Raw genomic sequence first — 20165 nt, forward strand, 5'->3', positions numbered from 1 at the left:
CGAATCACTAAGCTATTTAGAAGAAAGATTCATGGAAGAAAATCAAATGACTCTTATTTCATAGCCTGCCATGCGAGACTAACCACTAAATTATAACTTTACAATTGTAACTTTCCATCTCAAAAAATTGTAACTTTACCTACTGTTCATTATTCCTAAAATTTTAACAAAGGAACAAGTTTCCTTCAAAGCTCCTGATAACACCTTTCAATGAACAAATCTCGACTAAATAAACATTTTGTAGAAATCTTCAAGGAAAACTAATTTTAGTTAACATTCTGGTGCCACCCTTATTAAAGGCCAAACCAGAAATCTAACACTACTGATTTCAAAGAAAAGAAACAGTGCAAATATAGGCACTCAATAATTATGACATTTTATCAACAAATACACACACAGGCGTGCACAGTGCAAAAATAAGGAAAAAAAATATTCTGAATTAACAAAATAAAATATTGAAGAAAACAACAGCAGATTCATCATTCTTAAAATTTGTACTCAAATCATTTTCCTGCTTAGGTGAACTTTAAGACAGTAAGAGGATACAAAGTATTAAACAGAGATAGAACAACAGAGATTTCGAGCTGAACAAAACTATTTCATTAAATTCAAAATCCACATGCATCTTCCATCATAGACACATTTCCTATCCAACAAACAATTCGGGGTTCAAAGGAAGTACCTGGGCAGTAGTGAAACAAACAAAATCCCCAGCAACATAAAACAGCAGCAAGAACAAGGGATGAAACCCAGAACTCCCAAACCAGCGAAATCCGAACAGAGCAAGACCAAAAACAGTAGTAATTCCAGGGAAGAGTAGAAAAATAGAATCCAAATCGGTTTTCAATTCTTTTCTTCTTTTTTTTTTTTAATCTGATCTTTGCTTTCTGAATTTTTTTTTATGATTTGATCTTCACTATCTCATGTATGTTTGTGAGGATTGCTGAGGGTGAATTGCGTGGTCAAGGAAGGTGAGGGGTGACCGATTTCCGTGTGCAGCGAAAGGAAGAAGAAGGTCTGTTACAATATGAGAATTTAAGAAAAAACTAAAGCTAAAAACTAAGCTAAGCTAAGAAAAAGGAAATAACAGTGGCAAGTTCGATACAAGTAGGGGAAGTAAGACCTAGGGGTCAAAGTGAAATAAAAGAAACTTAAGGGAAATAAAGTAATTACTTATCGGACTGAAATGTAAAAACTAATAACTGATAGGTAAATAACCAACCCAACTCCCATGTCCACTTTTGGAAACATAAAGTACTACTCCCCATAGCTGATCCATTTCCATATCCTATCAGTACTCCCCCGTAAACAACACCCTTGTCCTCAAGGGTGAGGAACTTAATCCATCCACGATAAAATGGAAACAATATGAGCAGTATTTCAAAACATTCGCCATCAGTAACCACACTTTCACAAGCCCATATGCTGAAGGAGGGAGAAGAATTAATGGCAAAACACTGCATTTCATGATTTGTCACTAAAATAAATGATCTGGTTGATTTGGCCAAGAAATGAGACTGTGACTGCAAAGCTAGCAACAAAGGTTAGCCCTGGGCCCTAAAGAAGTGCTCAACAATTCTACACTTAATGTTCATTGACTCAAAATGCAAGCAAGTTTCTCCTGTAGCTATGTTCTGGTTCAAAACTTCAATTCGACCAATATGCTGCTCAAACCCCTTTTTGCCAATACCAGATGCTATTATGTGAACTTCTTTTGCAAGTAACATGTAGAATGTAGTAGAAAGAATGTTAGAGCCTTCATGTTCTTCAAATTTGCCAATGAATCTAGTCCTGAGGATATTCTCATCAATGCTCGTACGAAGTTTCAGCATCCGGTTAATTTTGTTTCCGAGGCTATTAGGATCATAAAACAGCAAGAGAACCAAGTTCTTCATAGAGCTTAAATTTTCATAAATCAATCCTTCACTACCCTTGATCCTCAAATCACGACGAACATGCAACTTGGTATTGGTAGCCTTCTTCCTTGTGTCAAATCGGTCACAACGAGCCCTTTTTCTAACAAAGCAAATAGCTTTGAACTTTAATTGTGCCTTAATAGAGAAATTCTTCACGAAAATTGTTTCCCATCATTAGTCAAGCTCTTGTAGAAAGCAACATTCTCTTCCTTTGTGATCTCTTCAGGCTTCCTCATCCAAACAGACTTCTGCCTCTCCCTCTTAAGAAGCTCTATGAACTTTAAAACTAACGAGACATCCATTTTTACGGCATACAATACCATAAAAGAACTAGCTTTCATCCAGTTAATAACCTGCTTGTATTCCTTAATGAAACCAATAGAGCACTTGTATTCATCAAGCAGATTAAAAAGAGAGAAGTCCTTCAGTAAGGCTTTCTCTATCAAAAGCTCTGTTTCATTCTTCTGGTGCAATTGAATTAAGAACCTGAGCAGCAAGAATCCAGGTACACTTAGAATAATAGACATGACCAAACGATAAAACAGCTGATTGTCACACCTCCTTTTTTACACACCACCCCGAAGGGTAGTGTATAAAGGAGTTTTTTCAATTTAAGTGACATTATTCGAAATGGGATTATTTATTGATCAGAGTCGCCACTTGGGATAGTTTATTTGGTGTCCCAAGTCACCGATTTATTTTTGAATCCCAAATCGAGGAAAATTTCGACTTTCCTTGTGAAGTCTGCGAACCAGAAATTCTGACTAAGGAATTCTGTTAACCCGGGGAAGGTGTTAGGCACCCCCGAATTCCGTGGTTCTAGCAAATAAAAGTCAAAAAACGGTTGCCAAGCTTGAAAGTTCCCTATCAGATGGGAGTCTCGGTAGCCAGTCTTGCTATCCTTTCTACATCCGGATTATCTCAGGGTGTGATCCGGATGTTTTACTCTATTGTCTTACTTTCCGATTTAACCCTTCTCTCTTCAAAAATTGAAAAAAAAAATCAAAAATCAAATGAAATTAATATTTCATTGTCCAGGAATGTCTCTTTTCTTAATCTTGTTGTTTTTCTTATTCTCTTTTCAGTTCTGTTAAATGCAGATTTCAATAACATGACATGCTTGCGGACTTCATGCCCAGATCCTGAAAGCTGTCAGACTTCGAAATAATGAATCAAGAGTCGAAATGCAAAGAAGATTAAGTTTGAGGAAATAAACAAAGAGTTGGAACAGCTGAAGGAAAATTGGTTCCAGAGTGGAAAGTTCCATACATTGCGACAAGAGTACTGCCAAAAGAGTGCGTTGTATTTGGGACACATCGAAGGAAATGTCCCTAAAACAACTGTCAATGCAAATGCAGTGAAAAGGTACTATGTTGGATCCTCCATATAGTTCTAATATTCTCCGGTTGGGATGACGAAGGCTTTCATTCTCGCTACCCAAATACTACCAACCCTTTGCAAACCCTTTGTGCTGGCTCCCATTCTTTGATTACCCTCTTTGGAACCGTGAAGTGTTATTGAAAAATAAAATGAAAAAAAAAAAGAGAAGAAAAAAAGAGAAATATATAAAAAAAAGGAGGAAAAGGCAAAGAAAATGAAAAAAAAAAAGAAGAAGAGAAAAGATGAAAAAAAAAGAGAGAGGAAAAGAAGATGAAATGAAAAATGGAAAAGGAAAGGAAAAAGAAAGAGAAGAGAAAAGAAAACAGAAAAACAAAAGAAAATAAAAAACAAAGTTCCCTGAACTACGTTCGACTTGATTCCGAAAGGATACGTACGCAGCCTCTCTCTGGGGTTCAATCACACCAAAACAAAAATCCAAAGTCCCCCAAAAAGTGAAACTGGGGCAGATGCTATAATGGTTCGGCGATGATCTCGCCCAAAAAGGTTCCAAAGTTGTAACTCAATCCAAATCCTTTTTACCCCAAAACCTTGTTCAAGTCCTTCTGATCAATCGGCAAAGAGGTTCAAAATGGGAGGATAGAGTTATATGGATCTGATACAATAAAATGAGAGGAATAAAATGAGAGAGTCTTATTGGTGAAACCCACACGGGCACCGTAAGGCGATGGTAAGCAAAGAAAATCAAAATGAGAGAGTCTTGTTAGTGAAAACCCACACGGGCACTATAAGGCGATGGTGAGAAGAGAAATGAGAGAGGTCAGCTAGTGAAAACCTGCAAAGGGCCCCACTGATCGAAAAGAAGATCCTCACAGCTATCGGCATCGACAAAGTCCTGGTAAGGTTTCTCGAATTTTGAAGCAAAAGTTGTGATGAATTTCTGAGAGTTGGACGGTTTACACAGATCATGCATCCAGTCCAAAGGGTATGTCATGTTCATTGAAGTCCGCATGTACTCCAGATAAGTCCTTCTTTCCTTTCCCCGAAAGGGACACTTCTTGTTTTTAAACTCATTCTCCATTCCATTGTTTGTATTCTTTGAATCCCTTTCGGTCTAACCCTGTTCCGAAACTAAGACAAAGAAAGGATGGCAAGACTGATTTACAGGGTTCTCATTTGGCGCGAGTTAATGTGCAGATAGGCACCCAGCCTCGTCAGGGGCATCAAGTCGAACCCGACTAGCCATGGCGGCCGATGCTTCGAAATCAAAACTCTTGGAAGGAGAAAATCAAATTGAAGTGCCTATAAAGGCAAATGAAGTTGAAAAGGTTGAGTCCCACGTGGCTAACCGTCTCGGCAAAGGTTTGAAAAGCCAAGGTACCCCAAATGCTCTGAAATTAAAGTTGGAAGAAAGAAGCCAGAAAAGAAAGGCCTACAAAGGCGAAATAAAGTTGGAAGAGGTTAAGTCCCACGCGACTAGCCATTGCAGCAAAGTTTGAGGAGCCAAAAGTTCCTCAATGTTTCGAAGAAAGAAAAAAAAAGGAAAAAAAAGGAAAAAAAAAGAAAAAAAAATCAGAAGGTAAAGGCCTACGAAGGCAGGATAAAGACAAAAGGTTGAGTTCCACCGACCAATCATCATGAAAAAATCTGGAAAAGCCGGAGTTTCTCCAGAGACAGAAATGCAATCGGCGTTCAGGAAGCAAGTTGCAGTTGAAAGGGCCGATATCAAGTGATCAAAACAATCAAGGCCACAAAACCAACCACGGTTTCAAACTAACAATTGTTCTTTGTTTGAAAAAATTCAAACAGGTGCAATCCAACCAACCGTGCAAGAAGCAGGTGCAACCAAAAAGGAAAAGAAATGCGCAAGTGCTAGAAACAGCTTTGCAGCAAGGAATCAACCCAAAAGGGAAGTTTCCTCCAAATTCATTCCTGCATTTTTACTCAAAAAAAAAAGAAATGAAAATAGAAAAAAAAAGGGCAGAAATAAGAAGAAAATTCAAAAAATTAATAGTTTAGAATCCCCAATATCAATCTTTTATCCTTTTGCCAACATTAGGGCTCCAATCCCTGAGTTGAACCTTTTTAGACATAGGGCCTGCATTCCCTAGTCACCTTTTGCCAACATTAGGGCTCCAATCCCTGAGTTGAGCCTTTTTAGACATAGGGCCTCCATTCCCTAGTCGCCTTTTGCCAACATTAGGGCTCCAATCCCTGAGTTGTGCCTTTTTAGACATAGGGCCTCCATTCCCTAGTCGCCTTTTGCCAACATTAGGGCTCCAATCCCTGAGTTGTGCCTTTTTAGACGTAGGGCCTCCATTCTCTAGTCGCCTTTTGCCAACATTAGGGCTCCAATCCCTGAGTTGTGCCTTTTTAGACATAGGGCCTCCATTCCCTAGTCGCCTTTTGCCAACATTAGGGCTCCAATCCCTGAGTTGTGCCTTTTTAGACATAGGGCCTCCATTCCCTAGTCGCCTTTTGCCAACATTAGGGCTCCAATCCCTGAGTTCAGCATTTTTAGACATAGGGCCTCCATTCCCTAGTTGCATTTTGCCAACATTAGGGCTCCAATCCCTGAGTTGTGCCTTTTTAGACATAGGACCTCCATTCCCTAGTCGCCTTTTGCCAAGTCACCTTTTTGCCAACATTAGGGCTCCAATCCCTGAGTTGTGCCTTTTTAGACATATGGCCTCCATTCCCTAGTCACCTTTTTGCCAACATTAGGGCTCCAATCCTTGAGTTGAGCTTTTTAGACATAGGGCCTCCATTCCCTAGTTGCCTTTTCGCCAACATTAGGGCTCCAATCCCTGAGTTGACATTTTTAGATAAAGGGCTCCATCCCAATTCTAAGTTCAAAACCTCAGTATGTGTTCTAGACTGTGTACCCAAGCGGACAACTAGAGCCGAGGAGGGGGCTACGTACCGGGAACCAAAAGGCCATCCGGCTTAGTAACTTGTCCGAGCCTCTTTCTTATTTCAAGGTATGACACTAACAGAATAGGGAGTCTCGACCAGCGAGCACATCCCGGAAGATGAGAAGAGAAGGGTTTCGTAGCAGTTATATACAGTTCAGATAATATCAAAGCGGTAAGGCATTTAGCACATTTAGCATGAAATATGTAAGTAAATTAGATAACAGATAAACCAATCATAACAGCTATTCTAAGCTCGAATTCTTAAACCCTGAACCGAAGTTCTGGTTTTGTATCCCCAGCAGAGTCGCCAGAGCTATCACACCTCCTTTTTTACACACCACCCCGAAAGGTAGTGTATAAAGGAGTTTTTTCAATTTAAGTGATATTATTCTAAATGGAATTATTTATTGATCAGAGTCGCCACTTGGGATAGTTTATTTGGTGTCCCAGGTCACCGATTTATTTTTGAATCCCAAATCGAGGAAAATTTCGACTTTCCTTGTGAAGTCTGCGAACCAGAAATTCTGACTAAGGAATTCTGTTAACCCGGGGGAAGGTGTTAGGCACCCCCGGATTCCGTGGTTTTAGCACGGTCTCTTAAACTATTATAATTGACCTATTATCTGATTTTAATACATGTTCAAACCTATGTGCATTTTAGCTTATTTACCACTTTAAATTAATTTTAAGGAAAATTAAAACGTTTTTAAAACATGTCTCGAACCACGTCACATAAATGCACCCGTGATTTGTGACATATTTTAACATCGTTGAGATTTGGATTTGGGTCACATAAATGTGCACCCGAGTTTAGGAAAGTAGATTATTAAAATACGCGCCTAAAGCGACTAACGTGTTGATAACTTTGCGGGAGGCCATGAAACTTCACTAAATGGCACGTCCCAAGTTCTAAGTATTTTTAAAGGATATAATTACACGAGGGCCACGCATTTGTCGTTTCATTTGGCGCGGCGCACCTCACTTATTCTACTAAAAGCAAAAGTTTATACTAATTAACGTCTCTCTAAGTGGCTTGTAATAAATTTATTAATTGTTCTAACAACAAATGAATTTAATTCAACCCCAAACAAACTGGTGATCCAATTGGCAATAGACTGCCCATTATGACTCAATATGAGCCTAATCAATTGCAGAACACAAGAGCTGATGGACCCAGGATGGAATCCACACGAGTGGTGCTGGGACTCAAGATCGAGTCCCTGCAAGGGCAGGAAACACCATGTAAATGATTAAAATTGATACTATGGAGAGTGTGTACATATCTGATTAGCCCTTCTGATTTAATAACTACTAGTAGGACCATTTAAAACTTCAGGTTTAAACAAGTGCCAAATAATCATGCTCAACTCAAATTTAAAACTATCTTTAAAGCAGATGATGAATATTATTTAAGGCCATCTGAATTGCGCTTTCAAACTAAATGGCATTATTAATCCTCACATCTCATAATTCGAATCAATAGAATTCCGCCAATAATTACTTAGCACTTAACAAAACAGAATTATACTTTCAGAAACTCAGGACTAATTAAACTCCATTTAATCTCTCTTATTCCTGGAAACTTTGATAATTTACAAACACTTCTATAACCAAACCAAACAGCTTTACAGGGTCAAATTCAACATGCTATTAGAGGATAAATCCAGTAAATTAGAATCAAATGTATCTAAAATCCAATCATCTACAGTCCAATTATTACAAATATTAGAATGTCTAGATCATGTAGTACCCACACTCCAAAGGAGCCTAAATCCAGCATCTGAACAAACACGCTTTCAAGTAAATTAAGGATACACACAAATATGCTGGACAACTAAACCCAAATAAAACAACGTGAAGAAAATTATCAGGGAAAAATGTGTAGCAATTCATCATTTCTTCAAGCTTGGTCACATATTTTCTGATTCAAACTTCACACATCATTTAGAGGCCAAGGAAATACCTGGAAATTAGAACAGAATAAGAAAACTGGAGGTCAGCTAAACAGCAGCAGTGTGACAAAGTCAGTCCCAGCAATGTCAGCAGGCAGTATTGAGAATCAACAACAAAATCAACCTAGCTAAAGCCAAAATTGAGATAAAAACAGCCCTAAAATCCCACTCCAATCAAAAGTAAACCAGGGAACTTCAAATAGGTTCAATCTCGATCTATTTCAACCCCAAGCAAAGACTAAATAGCTCCAGTAATTTGAAAATTCTTCTAGTTGAAACAGAAACGCCAATGAAACTGTATTTTTTGTTTAATTTCTAACCATTTGTGCTTTTCCTGGACTTTCTTTTCTAGGATCTCTTTGTAGGATTTTCAGCTCTTCAAATTCTAGACTCCAATTCTCAGATTTTTTTTTTCTAAAACTCTAGGCTCTCAAATTTTTAGGCTCTAAAATCTGACTTGCAAGGCAAGGATACAATGCCTTTAGAGGCAAGCAAGTAGGGCATCTCTGCAGATTTTATTTTGCACTTTAACCTCCCCCCTTAATTTTATTTTTTGCCAATTAGTCCCTCACTTTCTGACTTGCTACCCAAGTTATACTATCTAAATCTTGAAATTCAAATTAAAACCCCAACCTAGAAGCTTCTAGGGGCTTCTATTTTCTGTTACTGCAAGATTCCCTATGTGGTCTACCCAATTTACCCCCCTGGTGACCCTGTTTTTACCCCTGAACCTTACGGGGTTATGGGTCAAATTCAAAAGAAAGCCCTGTTTCAATATTGGGTTCAAAACTATAGCCCAATTCACCAAACTTTAATCATTCATAACTTAAGCATTGAAGCTCAGATGAAGGAGGCTGCTTGGACCAAAAACTAGAAAAGAAAACAAGAGAGGGAAGAAATTGAGCCCAAAGGACTCCACTGATCCCAAAAATAATTTAATTACTCTAGCAACACTCATGAATTAAGCAAACAATTCAACCAAGACACCTAGACGGATTGCTTAACAAATCTGAACATTTAGATTATGCAAACAACAGAAATGATTTCAATTTTCAGTAAAACTAATAGGAATTAATTTCAAGAACAACATATATGCAAAATTAAAACTAACTACTGAGCAATCAGAACTTAACAAATGAAAAGAAAAAGAAAAAGAAAGAAAAGAAACGAAGGAAGAAACGGGAGGAGAAAAATACCTCCCAAAACTGCTAGAAAATCATCCAACCCTTGCTTGACTCGAAACACGCATCAGCCGTATGTTCTCGACGAGAACAAAGGGTCAATGCCCGTTTTAGAGCCTAGCACTTGATATCTTGACAGGCCTGTTTCTTCTTTGGATTTCAAATTCAAGGAGGAATTAATTTGGTGAGGCTTTATGGAGAGATAGGGACAGATTGGGGTTGAGGGACGGGTAGTGGCTGTATGGAAGGGATTTAGTGTTAAATGGAGGAGGCGGCGCCACCGGAGAAACTGTGGCGGCGCTAAGGTTTTGAAGATTCGAGGGGTTCTAGTGAGATTCGATGGAAAGTATTAACGGATCCATGATGGGGATGCCAAGGCGAGCCTATGGTGTGAATTTGGTCGAGATTAGAGACTCGCCGTCGCCGTGGGCGATTTCCTGCGGCGGCAGACGGCGGCTCAGAGAGGGGCTGTCTCTAGGGTTTGCTGGGGTTGTGAGAGGAGACGGATTTGGGGGGGAGGGGGTAGGGTCGTTAGGACATTAATATATGAAGGGATCCTTAGTTCTTGTCCGTTAGATCAATCAACCTCGACGGTTGAGATCAACTGGGGGTAAACGACGTCGTTTAATGGGGGGTCTGGACCGGGTTAGGAGCGGTTTGGGCCTAGATCAGAGGTGATTTAGGCGGGTATTGGGGTAATTTGACTGGGTAATAGAGGGTTTGGACGATTGGGCTAAGAATTTAATAAAACTAGCCCAAAACAACTACAAATTCCCTTTTCTTCAAATCCTTTTCTTTAAATCACTTTTTATTATTTATTTTCTTTTCTTTTCTTTTCAAAATTAAAAGTAAAATCTGAATTAAATCCTAGGACCTAATTAAGCTAATTAACCCTAAATGATGATTAATACAATTAATTAAAACAAATTAAAGGAAAACTAACAAAATTCAAAGCTAAAAGTTAATTTTTGTGATTTTTGTATTTTTGTAAAACCCTAATTACTAATTATTCTAAAAATATGTAAAATTAAATCCTAAATGCGCATGCAATGTATTTTTGTATTTTTTTGAATTATATAAATTAAAAATGCACACAGAAATGCAAATAAACATGAAAATTATGCAGTTAAATCCTAAAAAATTAAATAATTAAAAGAAAAATCCTAAATCTAAGAATTCTGTAGGAGTAATTTATGAGAGGCAAAAATCACGTGCTCACAGCTGCCCCTCTTTGCTCGGAGAAACGAAGGGTTTTCGGGCAAAGATAAACGAGCAACGATAAGGGATTTTTGCCTGCTTGGCACTCCATGAGAAGCATTTTTTTGAAAAATGTCTGACCGAACCTTGCTTCAGAGGTTGCCTACATATCCTTGGCTATAAAGGAATCAGGTCAGTGTAGTTCTGGAAGTTTCTGTAGCTGGGACTACCGGGAGCTGTGATTTCACTGCTGTTGCTGCTGCTACTGCTTGCTGACCTCCTTATTACACCAAAAGGAAAATCAAAGCTAAGCTAGCTATGCCTATCAACTACGAGTTACAAGATTCCTATCTATAAATCTCTTGAAGCTTGATCTTGAGTCTTGGCTAGCTCTTGCTGGGAACTCCGATCTGAATCCTGATGCTCGTCAACTGCAGGCGCTGTTTCTTTCTTCGGCATTTGGATCAAAGCTGGACAGGCGGAGCTTGTGACTTCAACCAAGTTTTGAGCAGTCCGCATCTTTGTCCGCTTCAGCATTTTGAATTCACTTCTTTTTGTTCTTTTTCTTCTTTTCTTTATTCTGGATTGAGACTCATTCTTTTGGTCATCTCGAACCCTGTGTCTCGAGGTAAAACCTGCTTAGACACCAAAACAAACAAACTAACGAAATTTTTCTGCCCCAGTTTTCACTAGGAAAATTTCGTGGTTATTTGCAACAAAATCTAATCTATTCCTTTTTTTTAAAGCAAATAAAATAAGGATTGCATCTATCTAGAAGGGAAAAGATCAGGGGATGGAGCCCTTTATCTAAAAATGTCAACTCAGGGATTGGAGCCCTAATGTTGGCGAAAAGGCGACTAGGGAATGGGGGCCCTATGTCTAAAAAGCTCAACTCGGGGATTGGAGCCCTAATGTTGGCAAAAAGGCGACTAGGGAATGGAGGCCCTATGTCTAAGAAGATGGAGGCATGGTCTAAAAGGCAACTCAGGGATTGGAGCCCTAATGTTGGCAAAAGGCGACTAGGGAATGGAGGCCCTATGTCTAAAAAGGCTCAACTCAGGGATTGGAGCCCTAATGTATTTGCAAAAGGCGACTAGGGAATGGAGGCCCTATGTCTAAAAAGGTACAACTCAGGGATTGAAGCCCTAATGTTGGCAAAAGGCGACTAAGGAATGGACGCCTTATGTCTAAAAAGGCTCAACTCAGGGATTGGAGCCCTAATGATGGCAAAAGCCGACTAGGGAATGGAGGCCCTATGTCTAAAAAGGCTCAACTCAGGGATTGGAGCCCTAATGCTGGCAAAAGCCGACTAGGAATGGAGGCCCTATGTCTAAAAAGGCACAACTCAGGGATTGGAGCCCTGATGTTGGAAAAAGGCGACTAGGGAATGGAGGCCCTATGTTTATAAAGGCACAACTAAAGGATTGGAGCCCTAATATTGGCAAAAGGCGACTAGGGAATAGAGGCCCTATGTCTAAAAATCTCAACTCAGGGATTGGAGCCCTAATGTTGGCAAAAGGCGACTAGGGAATGGAGGCCCTATGTCTAAAAAGGCTCAACTCAGGGATTGGAGCCCTAATGTTGGCAAAAGGCGACTAGGGAATGGAGGCCCTATGTCTAAAAAGGTTCAACTCAGGGATTGGAGCCCTAATGTTGGCAAAAGGATAAAAGATTGATATTGGGGAATCTAAACTATCAATTTTTTGAATTTTCTTCTTATTTATCCCCTTTTTCAATTTTCATTTCTTTTTTTTTTTAGTAAAAATGCGGCTAAGAATTTGGAGGAAACTTTCCTTTTGGGTTGATTCCTTGCTGCAAAGCTGTTTCTAGCACTTGCGCATTTCTTTTCCTTTTTGGTTGCACCAGCTTCTTGCACGGTTGCTTGGATTGCACCTGTTTCACTTTTTTCAAACAAAGAACAATTGTTAGTTTGAAACGGTGGTTGGTTTTGTTGCCTTGAATGTTTTAATCACTTGATATCGGCCCTTTCAACTGCAACTGGTTGCTTTAGGCCTTGCCTTCTTTTTTTTCTTTACATTGGGGAACCTCAAACTTTGCTGCAATGGCTAGTTGTGTGGGACTTAACTTCTTCCAACTTTATTTCGCCTTTGTAGGCCTTTCTTTTCTGGCTTCTTTCTTCCAACTTTAATTTTAGAGCATTTGGGGTACCTTGGCTTTTCAAACCTTTGCCGAGACGGTTAGCCACGTGGGAATCAACCTTTTCAACTTCATTTGCCTTTATAGGCACTTCAATTTGATTTTCTCCTTCCAAGAATTTTGATTTCGAAGCATCGGCCGCCATGGCTAGTCGGGGTCGACTTGATGCCCCTGACGAGGATGGGTGCCTTTCTGCACATTAACTCGCTCCAAATGAGAAACCTCCGGATTCAAAGAAAACAAACAATGGAATGGATAATGAGTTTAAAAACAAGAAGCGTCCCTTTGGGGGAAAGGAAAGAAGGACTTATCTGGAGTACATGTGGACTTCAATGAACATGACATGCCCTTTTGACTGGATGCCTGATCTGTGTAAACCGTCCAACTCTCTGAAATTCATCACAACTTTTGCTTCAAAATTCGAGAAACCTTGCCAGGACTTTGTCGATGCCGATGGCTGTGAAGATATTCTTTTCGATCAGTGGGGCCATTTGCAGGTTTTCACTAGCTGACCTCTCTCATTTCTCTTCTCACCATCGCCTTATAGTGCCCGTGTGGGTTTTCACTAACAAGACTCTCTCATTTTGATTTTCTCTGCTTACCATCGCCTTACGGTGCCCGTGTGGGTTTTCACCAATAAGACTCTCTCATTTTATTCCTCTCATTTTGTTGTATCAGATCCATATAACTCTATCCTCCCATTTTAAACTTCTTTGCCGATTGATCAGAAGGACTTGAACAAGGTTTTGGGGTAAAAAGGATTTGGATTGAGTTACAACTTTGGAACCTTTTTGGGCGAGATCATCGCCGAACCATTATAACATCTGCCCCAGTTGCACTTTTTGGGGGACTTTGGATTTTTGTTTTGGTGTGACTGAACCCCAGAGAGAGGCTGCCTACGTATTCTTTCGGAATCAAGTCGAACGTAGTTCAGGGAACTTTGTTTTTGATTTTCTTTTGTTTTTCTGTTTTGTTTTCTTGTCTCTTTCTTTTTCCTTTCCTTTTCCATTTTTCATTTCATCTTCTTTTCCTCTCTCTTTTTTTTCATCTTTTCTCTTCTTTTTTTTTTTCATTTTCTTTGCCTTTTCCTCCTTTTGTTTTTATATATTTCTCTTTTTTTCATTTTATTTATCAATAACACTTCCAGGTTCCAAAGAGGGTAATCAAAGAATGGGAGCCGGCTCAAAGGGTTTGCAAAGGGTTGGTAGTGTTTGGGTAGCGAGAATGAAAGCCTTCTTCATCCCAACCGGAGAATATTAGAACTATATGGAGGATCCAACATAGTACCTTTTCACTGCATTTGCATTGACAGTTGTTTTAGGGACATTTCCTTCGATGTGTCCCAAGTACAACGCACTCTTTTGGCAGTACTCTTGTCGCAATGTATGGAACTTTACACTCTGGAACCAATTTTCCTTCAGCTGTTCCAACTCTTTGTTTTATTTCCTCAAACTTAATCTTCTTTGCATTTCAACTCATGATTCATTATTTCGAAGTCTGACAGCTTTCAGGATCTTAAGAAAAGAGACATTCCTGGACAATGAAATAAATTTCATTTTTGATTTTTTTGTTTGAGGGAAGAGACAATAGAGTAAAACATCCGGATCACACCCTGAGATAATCGGGATGTAGAAAGGATAGCATGACTGGCTACCGAGACTCCCATATCAAAGGGAACTTTCACGCTTGGCAACCGTTTTTTGACTTTTCTTCTGTCTCGGCAATGGCTGCAATGGCCTTCAGTGCCGAATCGAATTTCTTATCTTCACAAGTCATTCCGACTACTGGCCCATTGGTGTGAGTAGGCAGAGGATTGTTCATCATGTTAGGAGCCTCTTCGTCCCGAAAAATGATTCTTCCACCGGATAAGCCAACTAAAGCAGGAACAATAGCTGGAAACATATGTCGCAATGCAATTACAGTGCACTTCGCAATTATCTCTGGTGCTTAGAAAATTCATATCCAAAAGTAAACATGTTAGGCTTCAACCAAGTAGACTCCAAGAAGATATGGTAGTCGTTGAGAGCCTTGTAGCAAGTAGCAGGAACAGGCTCTGTGGTATCAGTATGTTTGTTTATGTCATCTGATCCATCAACAAGGATCTCAGGTTTAACAATGGGAAGAACACATGCAACCTTAACCACCACCTCCACATCGTGTGATTCCTTGTTAATTACAACATCATGGATACTCAGTTCTTCTTTACTTTTCAACTCATTAACATGGTTTACCTCAGGGAGCAGGTCAGCCATCTATATCTCTGAAGAAGTCACCAGATCGATCGAGTGTTTGAGCTTAATGGGATGAATGATACCTGAAGAAACATTTTCACCTAACACCTCATCTTCCTTCTTTTTAGAGTTAGTTGGAGCTATAGACTGGCCAAATTTGGTAACATACTCCTTTCCAACACTGTTGAAAGAAAAAGCATTTGGATCCTCGACAATGAAAGCTTGTGATGGTTGTTTCAGGTTCAAAGATGGCTTTGACAATATAGGCAAGGAGATACTGCTTTTATCTACTCTCAGAGAACTTTCATCAAACACTTTCTTCTCGACTTTACTATACATTGCTGGGGTTGATTCCACCTCCCCAGTTATGCATTCCTTCTCTTTGCCAATTAGCTCATATTGTCCAGTTCCCATCTCATCATCTTCATAAGAAGTTTCTTCCTCAACAGCCAATGCTTCATTTTCCTGTCGACCTTCAGATATAGGTATTGATTTGTCTGAAGGCATCAGCACCTTATCTGTAGGCATTCCGTCAAACATCTGGTGCTCATTAGAGGAATGTTGTTCCTCTTTCAATTGCCCAAATTCTGCCAACATCTCTTACCTCGACGAAACTTCTGGAATTGCAACATCGATGAGATTGGTTCGTCTTTCATCTGCGTGAATGGAGATGCTGCTATTGCTACCCTTCAAAATCCCATCATCAATCAAAAATTCGGATGGAAGAGAGCTCTCAAAGACGGTATCAAAACAAAAGTCAAAACAAAAGTGTTGCTGCTGAAACGGCAAAAAGGGAAGAGAATATTCTGATCTGTGGTTAGAATTTTCTCTATCAGCAGCGGTTGGAATTGCCTCTTTAGTCAAAAAATTGACTGGAGTAGAATCGTGGATGACCCTTTTAACACAAGGTTGTTGCGGCTGAAATGACAAATGTGGAGGATTATACTCCGAACAGTGATCAGTCCTCACCATTTCCCTGCTAGGGAGGAAACCCATGTTACCAGATTGGAAATCAACTGCAACACTTCTATCTGGGACTGCTTCGGTAGTTGAAAATTTAGAAAAGGCCATGGTAAACTCCGATGGCTGGTAGGCATAAGGGACCGATGGGGAACTCCCGGCTTGCCAAGGTTGATGTGGACTGAAATTAGAGGTGTATAGAGGGTTTGTTGGTTTGAATTGCTGCTGATACCCCATATAGTAAGCTTCATACCTGCTATTACAATAACCTGAAGAATTAGGACTTTGGTAGGGTGCATAATTGAAATCATGTGGAAGATTTGCAAGTCTGGAACCTAGTGCAGTAGCTGGAGCATTCACTATAGCATTCAGCCATGGATGCCTAGCTCGTGGGTCATTATAACAGCCGTATGGTGGGAGAAATTGATCCATGTCAATTGCCCTAGAGGTCAGAGAATCGATGCTTTGATACCACTGTTACAATATGAGAATTTAAGAAGAAACTAAAGCTAAAAACTAAGCTAAGCTAAGAAAAAGGAAATAACAGATTTCATTCATAGCCTGTCAAGATGGCAAGTTCGATACAAATAGGGGAAGTAAGACCTAGGGGTCAAAGTAAAATAAAAGAAACTTAAGGGAAATAAAGTAATTACTTATCGGACTGAAATGTAAAAACTAATAACTGATAGGTAAATAACCAACCCAACTCCCATGTCCACTTTTGGAAACATAAAGTAATACTTCCCATAGCTGATCCATTTCCATATCGTATCAGACACCATGGGTGTTCTGTTGTTTGCCAAAAAATGAGAGAGGAGGAAGAAGTTCAGGTGCGCCGTTTTTTTTGGTATTGGAATCTGATTTCCTCCCTCATTTTGTCTAGGTTATTAGGTTTTAATGAGGGGATCCGGGTCGGGTAGGTTAGTTTGGGCTGGCTGGTCAGGCAGGTTTTTTGGGCTTGGACAGATTTGGGTATAGGGTTTGGCCCAAATTCAAATTAAACTCTTTCCTCTCTATAAAATAAATAATTAGAATCAAGAAAATCTAATTCTTTAGAATTCTGTAGGAGTAATTCATGTGGGGCAAAAATCACGTGCTCACACTCTTTAATTGCATTTTCGCGCGAGAATAATCGACTTTTATAATAGTCTTTATATAGTAGTGTATATATACTCGGATCATTCAAATTTCCACAATTTCTAAAACATATTCATGATATGGTAGGCCCAATTATCACTACAATGAGCTGTGGAAAAGTAAATGAAGCAAAAGGCACACCTAACACATACCCTACAGAAATTTATTATTTTAGGCTCTTTTATTTTTCAATTCCTTTCTACGCTCTCAAGTAGCTTTCCTCTCTTGCCTCAATAGAGTCCTTTCTTGAAGGAGGATTGCCCTCAATCAAACTACATACTCCCTTCAAATTATGTATTTTATTGATATATTAAAATCCCATATATTGCAGCTCTTTTGTTCCAATTCAAAATAACAACAATATAAATTACTTATTATTTTATCATTTCTGTATATAAAATATTTAACTTGTCATATTCTTTCTTGGAAGTATCTCTGTGTCATGATTTTGTATTATGTGATTATTCTCCTAATCAAAATACCTTACAGTATATTTAAATTATGTTTTCACTAGTGGTTTTTTTTTTCTTTTGACTTAATGCTAGATTTGATTTATATTAATTGTTAGTTTCTTAAAAGTATTTTTATGATTTAGCTAAATACTACTCGCTCTGTTTCAATTTAAACGACACACTTTCCTTATTAGTCCGTTCCAAAAAGAATGACACAATTTTACAATTGAAAATAATTCAACTTTAAACTCTTCATTTTACGCATTTTACCCTTAATGAGAAGCTTTTATAACCACACAAATGTCATGGCCCCATAACGCTTGTTATTTGTGGCTTGAATTAATTCCTTATATATTTAGGAAACCCATAGTCCCTATAGGTTTAGGGAAACCTATTGTCCTAACAGATTTGGGAAAGGAAAACCTATAGTCCTTTTCAAATTGGGAAACCTTTCTCTTATATGTTTGGGAACTTTTGAGATCTATATATAGGGGTTGTAGTTGGGGATTCTAAAGATTATATTGTGTTTTTCTTCTCATTCATAGTGGAAACTCTCCCTCGCATGATTTTTTTTCTCTATTTGCTTTGTGTGTGATTGTGTGCTAGTTAACCCATGATATTCCGCAACAATTGGATCAGGTTATGGAAAGCAATTGATGAGGATTTTCTTGAAGATATGAAAGAGACAAAGAAGGAAGACCCGAAGGAGAGGGCTTTGAGTGCAATCTTCATGAGCGTTATAGATAGCGTTCTTCGGGAAATTGCTGAAGAAACTTCTGCAGGAACGACATGGAAGAAGCTGGAAGATCTGTATTCTAAGAAATCGCTGACAAACCGCCTCTACCTGAAAAATAGGTTATACAATCTCCGTATGAACGAAGGTACACCTGTTAAAACTCACCTTGATGAGTTTAATTCAATTATAATGGACCTGAAGAATGTGAATATCAAAATTGAGAGTGAGGATCAGGCCTTGATTGTGTTATGTTCTTTACCACAGTCTTATGATACTTTTGTCGATACACTGCTATATGGGAAAGACAGCATTTCACTAGAAGATGTTAGTAATGCACTAAAATCTAAAGAGTTGAAAAAGAGCTTTCCAGATAGCAGAATTGAGGACGAGGGTCTTGTGATTAGAGGAAGAACACAACAAAAGGTCTTTAACAGGAAAAAGTCAACCGCAAGATCAAAGTCTAGAGCAAGGAAGCAACACTGTTATGAGTGCGGGTTGCAAGGTCACTACAAGAGAGATTGTCCTAAGCTGAAGGAGAAAAGAGGGAAGCAGAAAATAGATAATTTGGCAAATATTGTTGACACTGGCAATAATTCTGATGATAGCGACTATGTAGGGGAAGTCTGTGCTGTGAGTTCTAGTCATGGGCAGAATTCTTGGGTTTTTGATTCTGGTGCTACTTTCCACATGTGTCCTGTAACGACCCAACCAGTCGCTTTGAGCTCTAGCGCGTCGCTCAGCAGTTTGAGTCATGAGCAGCTTCACTTCAGGTATGTCTCTATGCTCGTTCGAGGACGAACGAATGTTTAAGTGTAGGAGGATGTGACGGCCCGGCCGGTCGTCTTAAGAATTTATGCCCGATCCCCTATTAACCGCTTTCCCCAAGTTTATTTCTGCCATTTTGATTTGCTGTGACGTTCGGTTTTGAGTTTCGGAGAGTTTTGGGACACTTAGTTCCCAAATGAGAGCTTAAGTCTTGGGAATTTAAGCATAGTCGAAACAGCGTGAAGACGACCTAGGAATGGAAATTCGATGGTTCCATTAGCTCCATTGGGTGATTTCGGGCTTAGGGGCGTGTGCGTAGTCTGTTTTGGATTAGGTTTTCTGTCGATAGTGAGATTTTGATCCGAGGGTCGGAATGGAATTCCGGAAGTTGGAGTAGCTCCGTAGTGTTGAATGTGACGTGTGTACAAAATTTCAGGTCGTTCGGACGAGGTTTGATAGACCTTTTGATCAAAAGTGGAATTCGGAAGATTTTAGAAACTTAGGCTTGAATCCGAGGTGTTTTGGTTGATTTGATGTTGTTTGAAGTGTTTTGATGATTGGAACAAGTTTGAATAAGGTATTAAGATATGTTTGTGCTTTTGGTTGAGGTCCCGGGGGCCTGGGGTGACGGAAGTTGAATGTGGACTTGGGAAGATTTTTATTGCTGGTATCTGTCATAACTACACCTGCGGTTTAGGTTCCGCAGGTGCGGAGCCGTAGAAGCGGCTACTACATCGCAGAAGCGGAATAAGGGAGGGCCAGCATAGACCGCAGAAGCGGACGCTCCATCGCAGAAGCGCGTCCGCAGAAGTGGATTCCTTGTCCGCAGATGCGGAAACTGCCGCAGAAGCGAGATCTATTCTCGCACCTGCGGAACCGCAGGTGCGGCTCATCTGGTCGCAGATGCGAAAGATTATTCGAATCTATTACTAGTTTTGCCATTTTCGGGGATTTGGATTTGGAGGGCTCGTGAGAGCAGGCTTCAATTTTCCCGATTCCGAGACGTGGGGACGTTTTAGTCATTTTACCTAATTTCGCGTTTTAGCTTAGAATTTAATTGTGGAATCAGTTACTTGAGGTGTTATTTACATTATGAAATTGAATTGAATAGATTGGGGCCATTTGGAGTCGAATACTCGTGGCAAGAATGTGATCTCGGGTTGATTTTGAGCCGGTTCGAGGTAAGTGACTTGTCTAACCTTGTGTGGGGACCTTTCTCCTTAGGATA

The 20165-nt window shown here is 39.5% G+C and overlaps 1 long non-coding RNA gene across 1 annotated transcript; it reads left to right on the forward strand.

Moving 5' to 3' along the window:
* The first annotated feature begins 984 nt into the window (after window positions 1–984).
* Window positions 985–16647, forward strand: LOC109206594. The gene is made up of 3 exons (XR_002064888.1): window positions 985–1015; window positions 6519–6521; window positions 16623–16647. It is a non-coding gene; the product is annotated as an uncharacterized LOC109206594 (long non-coding RNA).
* The last annotated feature ends 3518 nt before the right edge of the window (window positions 16648–20165 follow it).

Source organism: Nicotiana attenuata, unplaced genomic scaffold (genome assembly GCF_001879085.1).
Source record: "Nicotiana attenuata strain UT unplaced genomic scaffold, NIATTr2, whole genome shotgun sequence".
Classification (NCBI taxonomy): Eukaryota; Viridiplantae; Streptophyta; class Magnoliopsida; order Solanales; family Solanaceae; genus Nicotiana; species Nicotiana attenuata.